This window comes from Ambystoma mexicanum, chromosome 4p (genome assembly GCF_040938575.1).
Source record: "Ambystoma mexicanum isolate Mex_15411 chromosome 4p, UKY_AmexF1_1, whole genome shotgun sequence".
Lineage (NCBI taxonomy): Eukaryota > Metazoa > Chordata > Amphibia > Caudata > Ambystomatidae > Ambystoma > Ambystoma mexicanum.
Window position 1 is genome coordinate 1,088,559,072 of NC_090927.1, and position 12,554 is coordinate 1,088,571,625.

The following is a 12,554-nucleotide window of genomic DNA, read 5'->3' on the forward strand; positions in this document are numbered from 1 at the left end:
TCCCACCAATATTTTTTGTGTGCTGCCTGGGATCTGAATTTAGTAATACAATTCCTGATGGGGAACCTTTCAAGCAAATACACTCATGTCCACTTAGCTACCAAAAATATTGTTGTCCATGTGAGGAGACTATCACCTCAGCTCGCAGGTTGAGCAAGTTACAGACCCTCTTGTGTAAACCATCTTTCACAGTCTTTACAAAGGAGAAGTTGATGGTAAGGGTCTGCCTTGCCTTTATCGCCAGGGTAGTATCTGAATTTCACCAAACACAGAAAATGTACTTGCCTACTTTCTTCCAATGAAGAGGATAGTTTAGACAGATTAAATCCAAAAGGAGCATTGAGTTTCTACATCGCCAGACCAGCAGTTTCAGCTAGAAGAAAACACTTTTATTGGCTATGCCGGTCCCAGGTTAGGTAGGGGAGTAGCCAAGCATACATTATCTAGATGGATAATTTTATGTACACTAGAATGCTGCACAAGAGCAGGAAAAGACATCCTTGAAAGATTACAGAGACACATCACTTGAGAAGTAGCTGCACAATTAGCATTTCAGTGAGGGATACCAACTCTAGACATTTGCCAGGCTGCAAGGTGGGCTTCCCTGCATACGTTCTCAAAACACTGTTGCCTAGACACTCTGTTGGGTCAGAACACTGCTTTGGTAGAGCAGTCTTGCAAAATGGCTTGCTTTCCCCTCCTCGTCTGGAAGAGGTACTGCTATGGGAGTATATCTAAAGTTAGGAATCCGTTGGAGGACACAATCCATTAGAAAAACAAATGACTTATCTCTGGTAATGTTCTTTCTGATGGATGTTCCTCACACAGATTCTTCATTGCTTCCCCCTTCCCTCCTTAACCTTAATTAAAGAGCTCTCTGTCCCTCTCTCGATCAAGGTCTTTCACAATCTTTTCCACCAGTATTAATTTTTGCAAAATAATTCCCCACAGTGGCAGAGCACAGGGAATTATTTTTAAAAAAGAGGCAATGGGCATAGTGTGAGGTATTTGTTTAGACGCCGACCTCTCCGGTCTCAAAGAAGACCTTGACTCTGATGCCACGCGGCACCCTATGCTGTAAACAAATGCACAAGATCTGCTGAAGCAGGAATAAGATATCTAAGATGAGGAATCCTGGGGAGGAGCATCCATCAGTAAAAACATTACCAGAGGTAAGTAATTTGTTCTTCTCACCCCGTCAGAACTGTGAGATGACTTACAAGCATGTCATACCCTTATGTCGTGACAGTCATGTAACACACAGCCCCCCTGAGCTGTGCAGTGACTGTGCTCTCAGATTACATGTGTCCAGAATATAACACTAAACCCTCCCTCTTCACCTGCCCCCCAGTATGTGGTCATGCATGTCGGGCACTCTGAGAGGTAACCCACACACCAGATTTCTCTTCCCTACATGTCTCCACCTCTTTACCCCCATGTCCCTCTTGCTCGTACCAGTCCTCAAACTTTGAAGTGACCCCATCCTCCAGAAAGGCAACAACTTTGTCCAATTATTGAAAAAAGAAATAACTGCCCCCCCCTCCCTTACCACTGCAATGGATAAGGGGGTGTTCTACACAGCACACCTCCTGTTGTTCCTGTCTTACACTGGCATGTAGAATTGTCTAATCCTTCTTCTTTTGCCTTATCTCAACCCTCAGGCCGGAACCCTTGACTCATGTGCCAGACGATGCTTAAGTCACCCTTATTGTGGGCGCAGCCTTGTCCATTGCCTTTGCCCCCCTCTCCCAGTCTTCTCTGGCGTAAGCCAGAAACATTCCTGAGAGCCATCTCCAGGCCAGGCGACAGTCTGACAATGTTGTAAAGAAGAAGAGAATCGCCACGCAAAACATCAGAACATTGTTTGTAGAAAGAAGGTATCATGCTCCCGTCTTGGTGCTAGGTTTGCTGTCTAGGTTAATGATGATGAATGGTCATTCCCAACGCACTTAATACCCTGAGGTTTCTAAGCGGGGATCGAACCTCTATTGCTCCGCATAGTCTTTGCTTCCAAGGCGAGCGTTTTGCTCCTGAGCTATCCTCCCGAGACATGTCATGGATTGAACAAGTTGCGCTTAGATCAGCCATAGTAAAAATATAGGCAACTAAACTTTCTTCAATACAAAAGGTTTTAATGAAGCAAATACACTAATAACCAACGTTTCACTGACACCTGCAGCTTAATCATGGTTCAAGGTTCAAAAACATGAAGGTAGGACTGGCATGTAAAGTGTCAGTGCAAGTAAATAAAACTTCATTACCCACAATTGAGACCACAAATTTGTAGTGGTAAACAAAAAAGCGAAGAAAGTGCAAACCGACTGATACAACATTAAAATGCCAGTGTGCAGCAGCAGGGTAAAGTGCATGATGCGCTAAGAATAACATTCTCATAAATAACAAAATGAAGGAGAAAAAAGATATTACTCATTAAAAACCGTTCTTCATAGTATGCCAAGTTAAATACATCATAATATGAAATGACAACATTTCAGGAGTGCCATTTATCTGAATGTGAAGCATAAACAGGTGAATAAATATTAATTTGATACTAAGCTTTGGTACAACTAATTACATATAGCTATATCTCAATAACATACAGTGAATTAGTGTCAAGAAAAAGAGAAAAAGTGTGACCTATTATATAAGCATATATAAAACATATTGGCAAACAGATATGCATATCTGAATTGGAATGCATATAGCGTTAAATATATACATCCAATTAGATCAGAAAAAACACCCAACAACGATGAACGACTCATGAAAAAAAAACTTAATTCTGAGGAGAAAATTGAGGAAAACAATCCACAACAAAAAGGAGCAGAATTAGATTAGTGGATGAACAGATATGAAAGAATTTCGAGAATTAATAAATTATTAAAACTGTACAAAAACGGGCTGAAGGAATCACACTAGAGAGATTCATAGAAAGACATGATGCCCTTCTGTCGTATTTAGTCCAGAAGGTACTTTGGTATTAAAACTAACCATCTCTCTGAACTCAAGACACCTCAGAATGAGTTGGTGATTGCCCCCACGTGACTTCACAGGGACTTTGCTTAAGCCTACCCATTTCAGTAAATTGTTACCCTTCTGATGAAATTCAGCAAGATGTATGGCTACAGGCCAGTTTGGATCTACTTTTTTAATAGCTTTTACATGTTCAAGAACATGTATCTTTATCTTCCATACCGTATGTTCTATGTAAAGCTTCGGACAGGGACATAGAAGACCATTAACAACATGGTCCGCATGGCAATTAATTCTGTCTCTGATGTAGTGTTTCCACTTAACTCCCAGTAGTTCAAAGCAGGAGTTTTTACAGATGCTGCAGGAGCTACCTGTAAAAACCCTGTGCTGTGATTTTTATTCAGCCAATTTTGGTCGTTGGACTGTAATTAATGAATCTTTAATATGGCGCTTAATACCGGACACCAGTCTCTAAGTGTGGGACCGGGATTCATGCTGTCTTGCTTCCAAGATAAATGCTTTGCCCCTGAGCTATCCTCCCAGCTGTAGAAAAAAATGACTTATAACATAATATGCAATATCTTTACCCTGTTTATAACCTATTTTGGGGTCTATCTTGGAGTGTAGCTTTCAAAAATGTATCCTTTTGTAACAAACACTTGTGTACAGGCGCATTATAAATGACATATGATAAATAAAAGTGTTTATTCAGAATACCTGTAATGGTAGATGATTGCACTCCATGTGTAGTGATAAATCTTATGGTAGACTTTTCCAATTATTTGAGTTTGAGTAGTGTCTCAATAAGATTGCTAGAGGCTTTCGGAAATGTTGTTCTTACTATTTTAGATGAATAACCTCTCTTCTTAAAACAACAACTCATCTCACTAGTCATAAAATCACTGCCCAATGAGCAATTTATTTTACTTGAAGAAATTCAGCACAGTGGATATTATATATTATATATAATATATATTGGGGACTAGGGGTGACAGCCCAGAACTCTGGAAGTGACAGAGGATCCGGCTTGTGCAACTTTTTCATCATGAGGCAAGGATTAAAATGAGTATACTGCATACCTTATGGCCAGGGACCCTAATCGTTTTGCAGCCTTTTGTCTTGCTACTTCTCTGCATGCAATAGCCACTTGTCAAGTTATATACCCTGTAGGGTACGAGGTGGAGTACCGAGTCCTCCTCTTTAAATTTCTTAGTCTTCCTCTAGTAGACTGCTCCTCCAGTTCAGGGTTTCAAGCATTCCTTAAAAATGGTTACACTTCACTCTTCTCACACCTTAGGGGATATTTCTTACTTTCCTACTTCTAGGAGAGTGGTGTCAATGAAATTCTAGGAGGTGGCCTTAGGATGCGGTGAGACAGGTCTTACTCCATCATTGCATTCCCTGCCTTCTTAAGCCTCTTTCAGAATACGAGCATTGAGTTCCTTATTCTTACTCTGGTCAGGTCTGTCTGGTTAGGGGCCTGAAGGTTGGAGGGCTGTCTGCTTGAGACAATCTCCAAGTCACAGTCCCTTCTATCTAACACCGCATTAATGGGTTCTGGCAAATTCCAGTGTTTGATATACCCAGAGGCTGCTTTCCTCCTGAGTTTTATTTGGATGAGAGAAGGGTACTAGAGTTTCTTGAGTGGTTCTCCTTTACCTTCAGGTTATGTTGCGATCTCTTCGGCTTAGTGATCCTTTACTAAGACTGTGCCCCCTTTTGTAGACTTTCTCCATAACCAGGCAATTCCCAACTTCGACATGTGGCTCATCCACGCTGTCTTCGGGAGTGTAATTGGAGGTGCTTGCCTTTTGTCTGACTCCTGTTCATTGCTTTTTTTTCCAGCGGCCCACTGCTTGCCTTTACTTAGTGTCTCTTTGTCACAAATCCCCATCATTAAATAGTGAGCAAAAGCTTCACGAATCTCCATGTTGCTCTCCTTCTACCTAGTCGTCCAAGTTCCTTCTTTGCTGAGCTATCTTTTACACCAGTCAACAAATATCTAGTGTTGGCGTTGGGGCTATAGGGAAGCAGGCATACTTGTCTACAGGGCCATGGGTGAGAACCAGTTAGCTGATTGAGTAGCACTTTGGACTTTCTACATCTAGACTACCCATAATCAAACAGTGGAACTGGAATTGGAAAGTTGAGCTGCACACTAGGAGTATGAAGGCTTCATTTTGTCTCTCGTTAACTCCCCTCCTGCAACCCTGGGAACCATACTTCTTTGCTCATTTTCCCTCTATTCCCCTGTGCTCTTAGATCTCATCGGACATTTACTAGAGCAGATGTTTTTCAAGTTTTTGGGTGGATTTCGGTTTATAGTTCCAGCTCCTGAAGTCTTGACCATAGGTGCCAGTGCTCTGGGTAGGTAGCAGCCTGCAGGTCTACACTGGGGCACGTGTCATCCCAGGGGCCTTGGGCACCAGGTGAGTATGTTTTCTTTTCCAATTGGAAAGAGTTGTAGAAAGGTTCTGTCCATGTTTTACTTTGAACTGTTTGGCCATCCAGGAAGGGATAGCATGAGCAGCCAATAGGTGGCCTGTACCTTCAGAGGGTGCCTAGGCTCAGTAGCAGGGCTTAGGTTCTCCTGTTTTGCCCGGAAGCGAACTTGATTTCAGAGGTGAAACAGGGGGATATGGGTACAATTAACTGGATCAGTCCTGCTACCACAGAGTAGCCCCCGACGGGAGAGCCATTCAGCTCCTTTGTCGGGGAGTTCGCGTCCATCTTCACTAAGATCTATATTGTCTATGTACCCAGTTGACTGCTTCTTGTGGCTCAGGACTCAAGGGTTCTTTGCCTGTACTGGACACTGGATCTCCTTCTTACCTCTTCTCCTCTGCCTCTATTTCCTAAATTGCTTTTAGATAACTTGAGGAGGGGTCCACATTCATCTAGTATCACCTACTTGGCAGGAGGGTGTGGGTTCTCTCCCTTGCAGTGGATGGCATCTGCCATGCCATGGGAGCTTTTCTGGATGGTGCGGTGATTTCACTCTGGGCACCCAAGTTAGCAGTAGCCTTACAGGGTTTCTTCCTTTGTGTCTGTATAATTGTTATTTGTTCACTGCAGGGTGTAGGACCCTCCTTTTCCTCCTTCAATTATTGGAGAGGGTGTTCAAACTGGGTCTTGCCATTTCCTCTTTGGGTTCTCAGCTGTCAGTCTTCAGAAAATTATAGGCACTGTGGTGTAGTATGGGAGAATGGGACAACTTCACACCCAACTTTGTAAGGGCTTTTTGGTTCCTTGTCCTGTCAGTGTCCCTTGTCGCAACAAGGGTTCTGGGCGGTACTAATGACCACTTTTGACTTTGTCCAACCCTTCGTGTGTGGATCTCATTGGAAGAATGCTCATAAGAGTCTGAGATTTCTACCAAGATTTTTTTCCACTTCCTGGTCTCTCGTCTGGCTTTTACCTTGGCTAGCAAACTTGTAGAGTTGGAGTCTCTCCTCACTTAAGCCTCCTTCTATGCTCTTCCCAGATGGACCAGTCCTGCACCTTTATTTTCTTCTGTTTATGACATGATAATGGATGTTCAAACCTGGCACCGGTCAAAGGAAGTAGGTCCAGAGGATTGTCTCAGTTCTGGAGGTTGACCGAACAGTATGCTGTTAAGGTTTACACTGACTCCTTCAGGTCCTATGATGCTCTCCTGTTTACCTCTCCTGATACTTCACCTCTGTGCCACCTATGGTGGTCACCCTGGGTGGTGACCTCTTCTACGTGACTCGTTGACAGATATTCACCGTACCACCACATGGGCTTGCATGGTGTCCTTGATACATTTGAAATCCTCTCTCCAAGGTGTCATCAGCCTTTGTTTCTGCCCCTGTAGGAGCACTTCACTGGGGTGTGTTGCTTTCAGCTCTACGGAATGACTTCACCGGTAGGCATCCTTTATATCTAGAGTTTATTCCTGTGTGAGGTGCCCAGTACCAGCTTGATATGTACTCATTTCTTGAGCACCGGGAAGAGAAGGAGGAAGGAGGATAATGCCTGGATTACTTACATTACTGGAGTCCTACTCTTCCTCTTCAGTACTACTTCCTGACCCTCCTACCCAGGAGTGTTGGGCCTGATCACTAGCTAAGCTATGACAGGAAGTGAGCTGGGTAGAGCACCCTCTTATCCACTTATATAACATTTTACAACCTCTGATGCGCTAATGCTGGAAGTGGGACTGAACATTTCTCAAGTACCAAAGTTTTCAATTTACACACTGTACTACAGTGGTTACTTCTGTCTGTGAAGATTTTGTAAGCTATTACATGTGGCAAATGCTATATTAAGTACACATGCACACTGTAGGGTAACATGCTCAGCTGCATGCCTTAGTGTGCAAAAATCATCAATAACAGAAATTCCCTGTGGTACAGGGATTAAATTGAAGACTTTGGCACTTGAGAACCAGGTTTCAAATCCCACGTCTGGCATTTGCTCTTCAGAGAATGTATCATGATATAGTCCACATAATTGATTACATGACTGTTTTCTACTTTTTACATATAAATGATTTCTTTTTCACCACTGTCGAAGCAGGGGGTGCGCGGGCAACTGCAAGGTCCATTTGCTAGGGGACACAGAGGGTTGGATGGAGGAGAGATGTCATGAAACTGAAGTTTGTTGGGGAGCATGGGAGGATGTGCATAGAGGAGTGTGTGTCAGACTGTGGCCTGGGATAATGATGTGGTGGAGAAGACTGGTGTGTGAGTCTGGGGGAGCTAGGGCAGCTGGTTGACGAATGGGAGGGGTGGAGTAAATGACCTGGGGTCTGTTAGTGGGAGGATTCTAGAGTTTGGGGTCTGGTAGAGGAAGGGTTAGTTGAGGCAATTTGGAGCAGTTGCGAGTGAGATGAAGGTGTCTGGTTGCAGAATTGGGGGTGGGTAGAGATGGGGAGGAGTCTCATGTAGTGAATGGTCAGTGTCTGGCAGAGTTGTGGGGAGGGGCCTGGTACAGGAAGGGCAATTGTCTGCAGAAAATCACTACTCTGGGGGCAGAGTAGACCTCCTCCTTGGTGTGGTAGCATCCAGCTGTATGCTTCAGTGGGAGGTGTGTGAGGTTTTGTAATGAAGATAGGGAGTTTGTCATGGTTATTATTTGATGTTTTTCTTTTTTTGTTCAAACAGTGAGGTGTTTGTTTCTGAAGGAGAACAGAGACAGGAAAGAAGTCAGCTATGCATACTCTATGCTAAATGATGACATGTCTGCTTATGTTGCATATCACACTTTTCACTATTGTGAGTCTTTTGATGGGGAGCAGGACTGCAGGGACAAGCAGGCGGAGGTCATCCCTTCATTGCTAGTCCATGCCTGAGGAATGGCACAAGTTGAAATATCACACAAGATGATGTGAACGCCTGCAAGGTCAGTGGACAAGTGAGGTGTGGCCTGGGCAATGGTGGTCGCATGTAGAAGAAAACACCCAGGTCTGCAATGAGTAGTTGAATGACATAGGGTTGTTGAAGTGCTTAGAGCGGCTAATGTGCCTTCACCCTTGTGGGTGTGAGGTAGCATGGATGGGGAAGCCTATGGCACGGCCCCCTGAAAGAAAGGGCTAAGGGTGCCAGGGCTTAACATGGCGGAGAGGCCAAGCCCCCAGCCTGCCTCCTTCTCCTTAGGGGAAGGAGCAAGAAGCAAGGGTCCCTGGTATGGTTACCCAGGAGGGAGGGGAAACTGAGGCCAAAAGGTGCTTGGGGACAGGTGAGCCCGCTCCCCTGTGTAATCCCCTGATTGGAGGGCGAAGTTATCTTAGCACCTTCAACAGGTGACATCAGAGGCATCTTTTGGGTCTCTATATAGTGAATGCACAGAGGGTGGCGGTCTCTTTTTCCACTTTAACCCCCTGCCACAAGTTGAACTTTATCCCACCCACCAGAACCTAACCATGACTTCTACTGCAGGTTTTGCAAAGTGTTTTTATGTATTGTCGCAGGCAGTTACTCAGGCGATAGAGCAGTGCCAAAACAAACCTCCTGACGGAGGACATGAATGACCAGGAGTAAATCGGCCCCTGTTAGCCTAACACAGTGGGGGTGTGGCAGAGTCTGATAAAGTGGTGCACCCTCCGTTTGGTCACCAGGTTCCAGCTGTCAATGTGATTCGCACTGAGCAGGAGGCTCGGGGAGGTTGGGGGAGTGAGACCTAAGTATGCTAAGGAGGAAGTTGATAATAAGAAAGAGAGCTGACTGGAGATGAAGAATAAAAGAGATCAAACGTTAAAGGGGGTGCTGATGAAGAGGAAGACGAAACAAAAGGTGCTGCCGATCATCTGTTTTATTAAAAATGTATGTGTGGTTTTGAAGTTTATGGTTGTAAATATGTAATAATAAACTGTGGCCTGGTTTAGCCACAATAAAAAGAGCTTGGTCTGGCCCCAGTTATTTGTACAAAGTAAGCTACAGAGGAATTGTGGGATATGTTGTGGGCGGCGAACAGTACCTTACTGCCTATGTTATGGCACTCACCCTGCGGTGCTATGAGACAATAGGAATGTGGTAAGTCATTGCCAGTGTAGTATTGTGAGAATAAAAGTCTCTTGTAGCAGGAATGAGGCTTTGATGAGAACAGGAGAAACGGCTGCTTGCCTGCTGGGTCATTCTCTTGCCACATACACCAGACAGAACTCTAGCGTTGGGGAGGGGGGGCGCCACTCGGGTAAATGCAAATAATCCAAGTTGTATTTCAATGTATGAAAATTTAACAGCGTCTTCCAGAGAACCTGACATACACTATATCAGGAAAAATAAATGAACCAGATATTCTCTAGTGAAATGATCACTAGACATGGAGACGCCTGTGTTGTAGTAGAAACTACTGCTTGGTATTGCACGTATTCAATTTAGCCAAGAAATTAAAGTAAAAACATAAGTCCACAAAGTTCTTATTTTCTTCTGTGTAGTAATCTGCTCTTTAATTTGCATTATTTGTAAGCAGAGACCCTTGCTGATGCATTTCGGACAACCTGTCCATCTTTAGGGCAGGTTTCTAGAAAAACACAATGTCAAACACATTCGTAAGTGGTGACCCATTGGTGACTTCTTTTAACTCATACTTTCAAGTCACTTTCATTTATAAACTTGATCGTGAACCCATGGACCTGGGTCCTTTAAGACGAGGCAGCTATACTTGGAGATGGATGGGGATGCAGAACTCACTCATACATCAATAATCAAACTGACTCAGAAAGTTGGCAAAATGTAAGTACTGTTTTATTTGCAATGATTTAAAACAGGGAGTCCCAACGGACATCAACGGATGTTCGCTCGAGCTCTCGGTGCATTTCATAAAAAACACAACTTTTATAGTTCAAACTCGTCATCAGTGACGTCACACTACGTGGCAAACTACAAAAACCTACTTGGGGATGTTATAGGCTTACATCTAGGTATATGTTCCATACTGATGGGGTTGTGATTGGGTCTCAAACATCCGGTGGACAACTAAGCCCTCCTCTGGTGCAAGTCATCTCCATCGTCATAAAATACATGACGATCCATTGGTTATACAAACTATAGGGCTCTCTTTTACATGGCCCTCTATAATCGGGTGTCACGCTTGTACCCTTCTGTAATATTCCACACGCTAGCAGCACGCTGGTTGGTACCCCAGGTGCCTCTGGGCTGGTCTTGACCAAAGCTTCCCACCAAATTAGGCTAACATCTATCATCACTCTTGCTGTCTGCCATTCAATTAAGGCTTTGAACTTGGCCTTTCAGAAGCTCTCTGTGCCTGAGAATAAAAGGGAGTGTGGCATGGTTTTAACTTCTGGTTTCAGTGTAGCTCGACCCAAAGTCTATTTTCATATGACCATGTGAATGGAGACCACGTTTTCGAGCTCTTTGCTGCATATAATACTATTAAATGATGAACTCTTGACACCATCAGTGTTTTTTCATTCCACCTCCAACAGAAGTGTTTCTTTCTCACGTTCATGTAGCTACTTGACAGACAACCAGGCTCACGGTGGCCTCGACTCTTGGTGCTGGGGCAGCCAGCCTTTCTTGAATTCTCCTTCGCCATTAGCTTTTTTCCAACTGCGCCACACTGAAAACCTTTTCCATTCACTGGGTTCGAGCTTTGCTAAAGTGTATTGTGGAACATCCAGGTTCTATACATTCCTATGTATGTACATTGTACATCGCCGCAATCTATTCACTACGTAGCCAGCCCAGGATCACTTTGTCTACTTGCATTACTGCATCTGTACAATTGTAAAATTACTGCATTTTCTTCAGCGTTTCTTTGCATGAGCATCTTCATTTCGAGCCCAAAATGTTGCTCATCTTTGACACCTCCTCTTCAGATCTTATAGAATGTCTGTTCTTTTGTCGTTTGTCTTTACTATGGAACGTTAGTTCTGCTCCGCATGACGTCACCAGTCCTTTTTCTCCATCTATTTTCACACTTCTTCCGGCACTCTGTCCAGAAGATCATCATATATTCGTGAATGCATATACAGTTTTCTCAATGTATACCTTGTTTCAAGAATTCTTTGCGGTACAGGCATCCTCACTGGTACTGCACGTGTCGCAATTTCCGGTTCTTAACATATAGGCAACATGGGGTTGAGATTCTGGTAGGGGCTTTAGACTCTTCCTCTACACTTCCCCCTCTGGGCGATTCATAGACCACTCTCTCATCAATCTTCACATCAAGACATCCTCGTCTGAAGAAATGCTTCTTTGGAGTCCATATCTTTGACCCCTTTCAGGCATCCTGCTGATTTCACATGCTCATCAACACTCCAGGTCATAAGACTGCATTGCCCATTGGGACTGCAGTAAATCCATCTTGCCACATATTTCTTGTGGTTCTTCGGATACAGGAACTTCGTTCCCTCAGGCACATGAATGCTGGCCTTTAGGTAGCCTCTGATTTCCTCATCTGTCAGCTCTTTAGGTTCGAATCCTGATTCAACATCAATCACCATCTTCATTCCTACTGCTTTCTTTGCAGTCTTCTTGCATTGTGTGATTATTATCCTGATCACACAGAATCCAAACATGATCGTTTCCAACAGGGCTCCAAGGAACTTGAAAATGTTTGCTATCCGTTGTGGAACCCATGAGAAAATTGACACGAACACGCTGTCATCAGCAATGTCTTCCACTTCATCTTCCATCTTGACGTGTAGGTTTGTCAGTATCGTTATGGCCTCTGTGAAGGTGCCATTCTCGTCATCATGAGAAGGTATGAATGAGCAACATGATTCTCCAATTTTGGCACACACACCTCCATCCATAGCTGTAATTATATCTGTTCTGTAGAGTCATCAGTCGTATGGCTCTTAGCTCCTCCTTGATAGCATTAAATCCCTTTATGGTGGTGTTGATCATCTGCAGAAGCGCCCATCTGGTTATTTGCAACCATTTGGTATTCGCCATTGTCTGGATCCCAGGAATAAAGATAATAGTAACACTGAAGAAGTCTTGCTGAACAATCTGTGTTCATAAGGAATGGCATCAAAGACTTCTATCGATTTTGCTGAGAAATAATTTTCTCTCTTCATTCGATTCAGGAGTTTTGGGAACTCGCCAATAATCACTCTTTGGAATCACCAATGCTGGAATATGAACGAT

General features: G+C 43.8%; 1 protein-coding gene across 2 annotated transcripts in view; it reads left to right on the forward strand.

Moving 5' to 3' along the window:
- SLC18B1 (solute carrier family 18 member B1) overlaps positions 1 to 12,554 on the forward strand; it is a 759,286-nt gene that overhangs the window by 294,221 nt on the left and 452,511 nt on the right. The gene's annotated exons all lie outside the window — the stretch shown is intronic.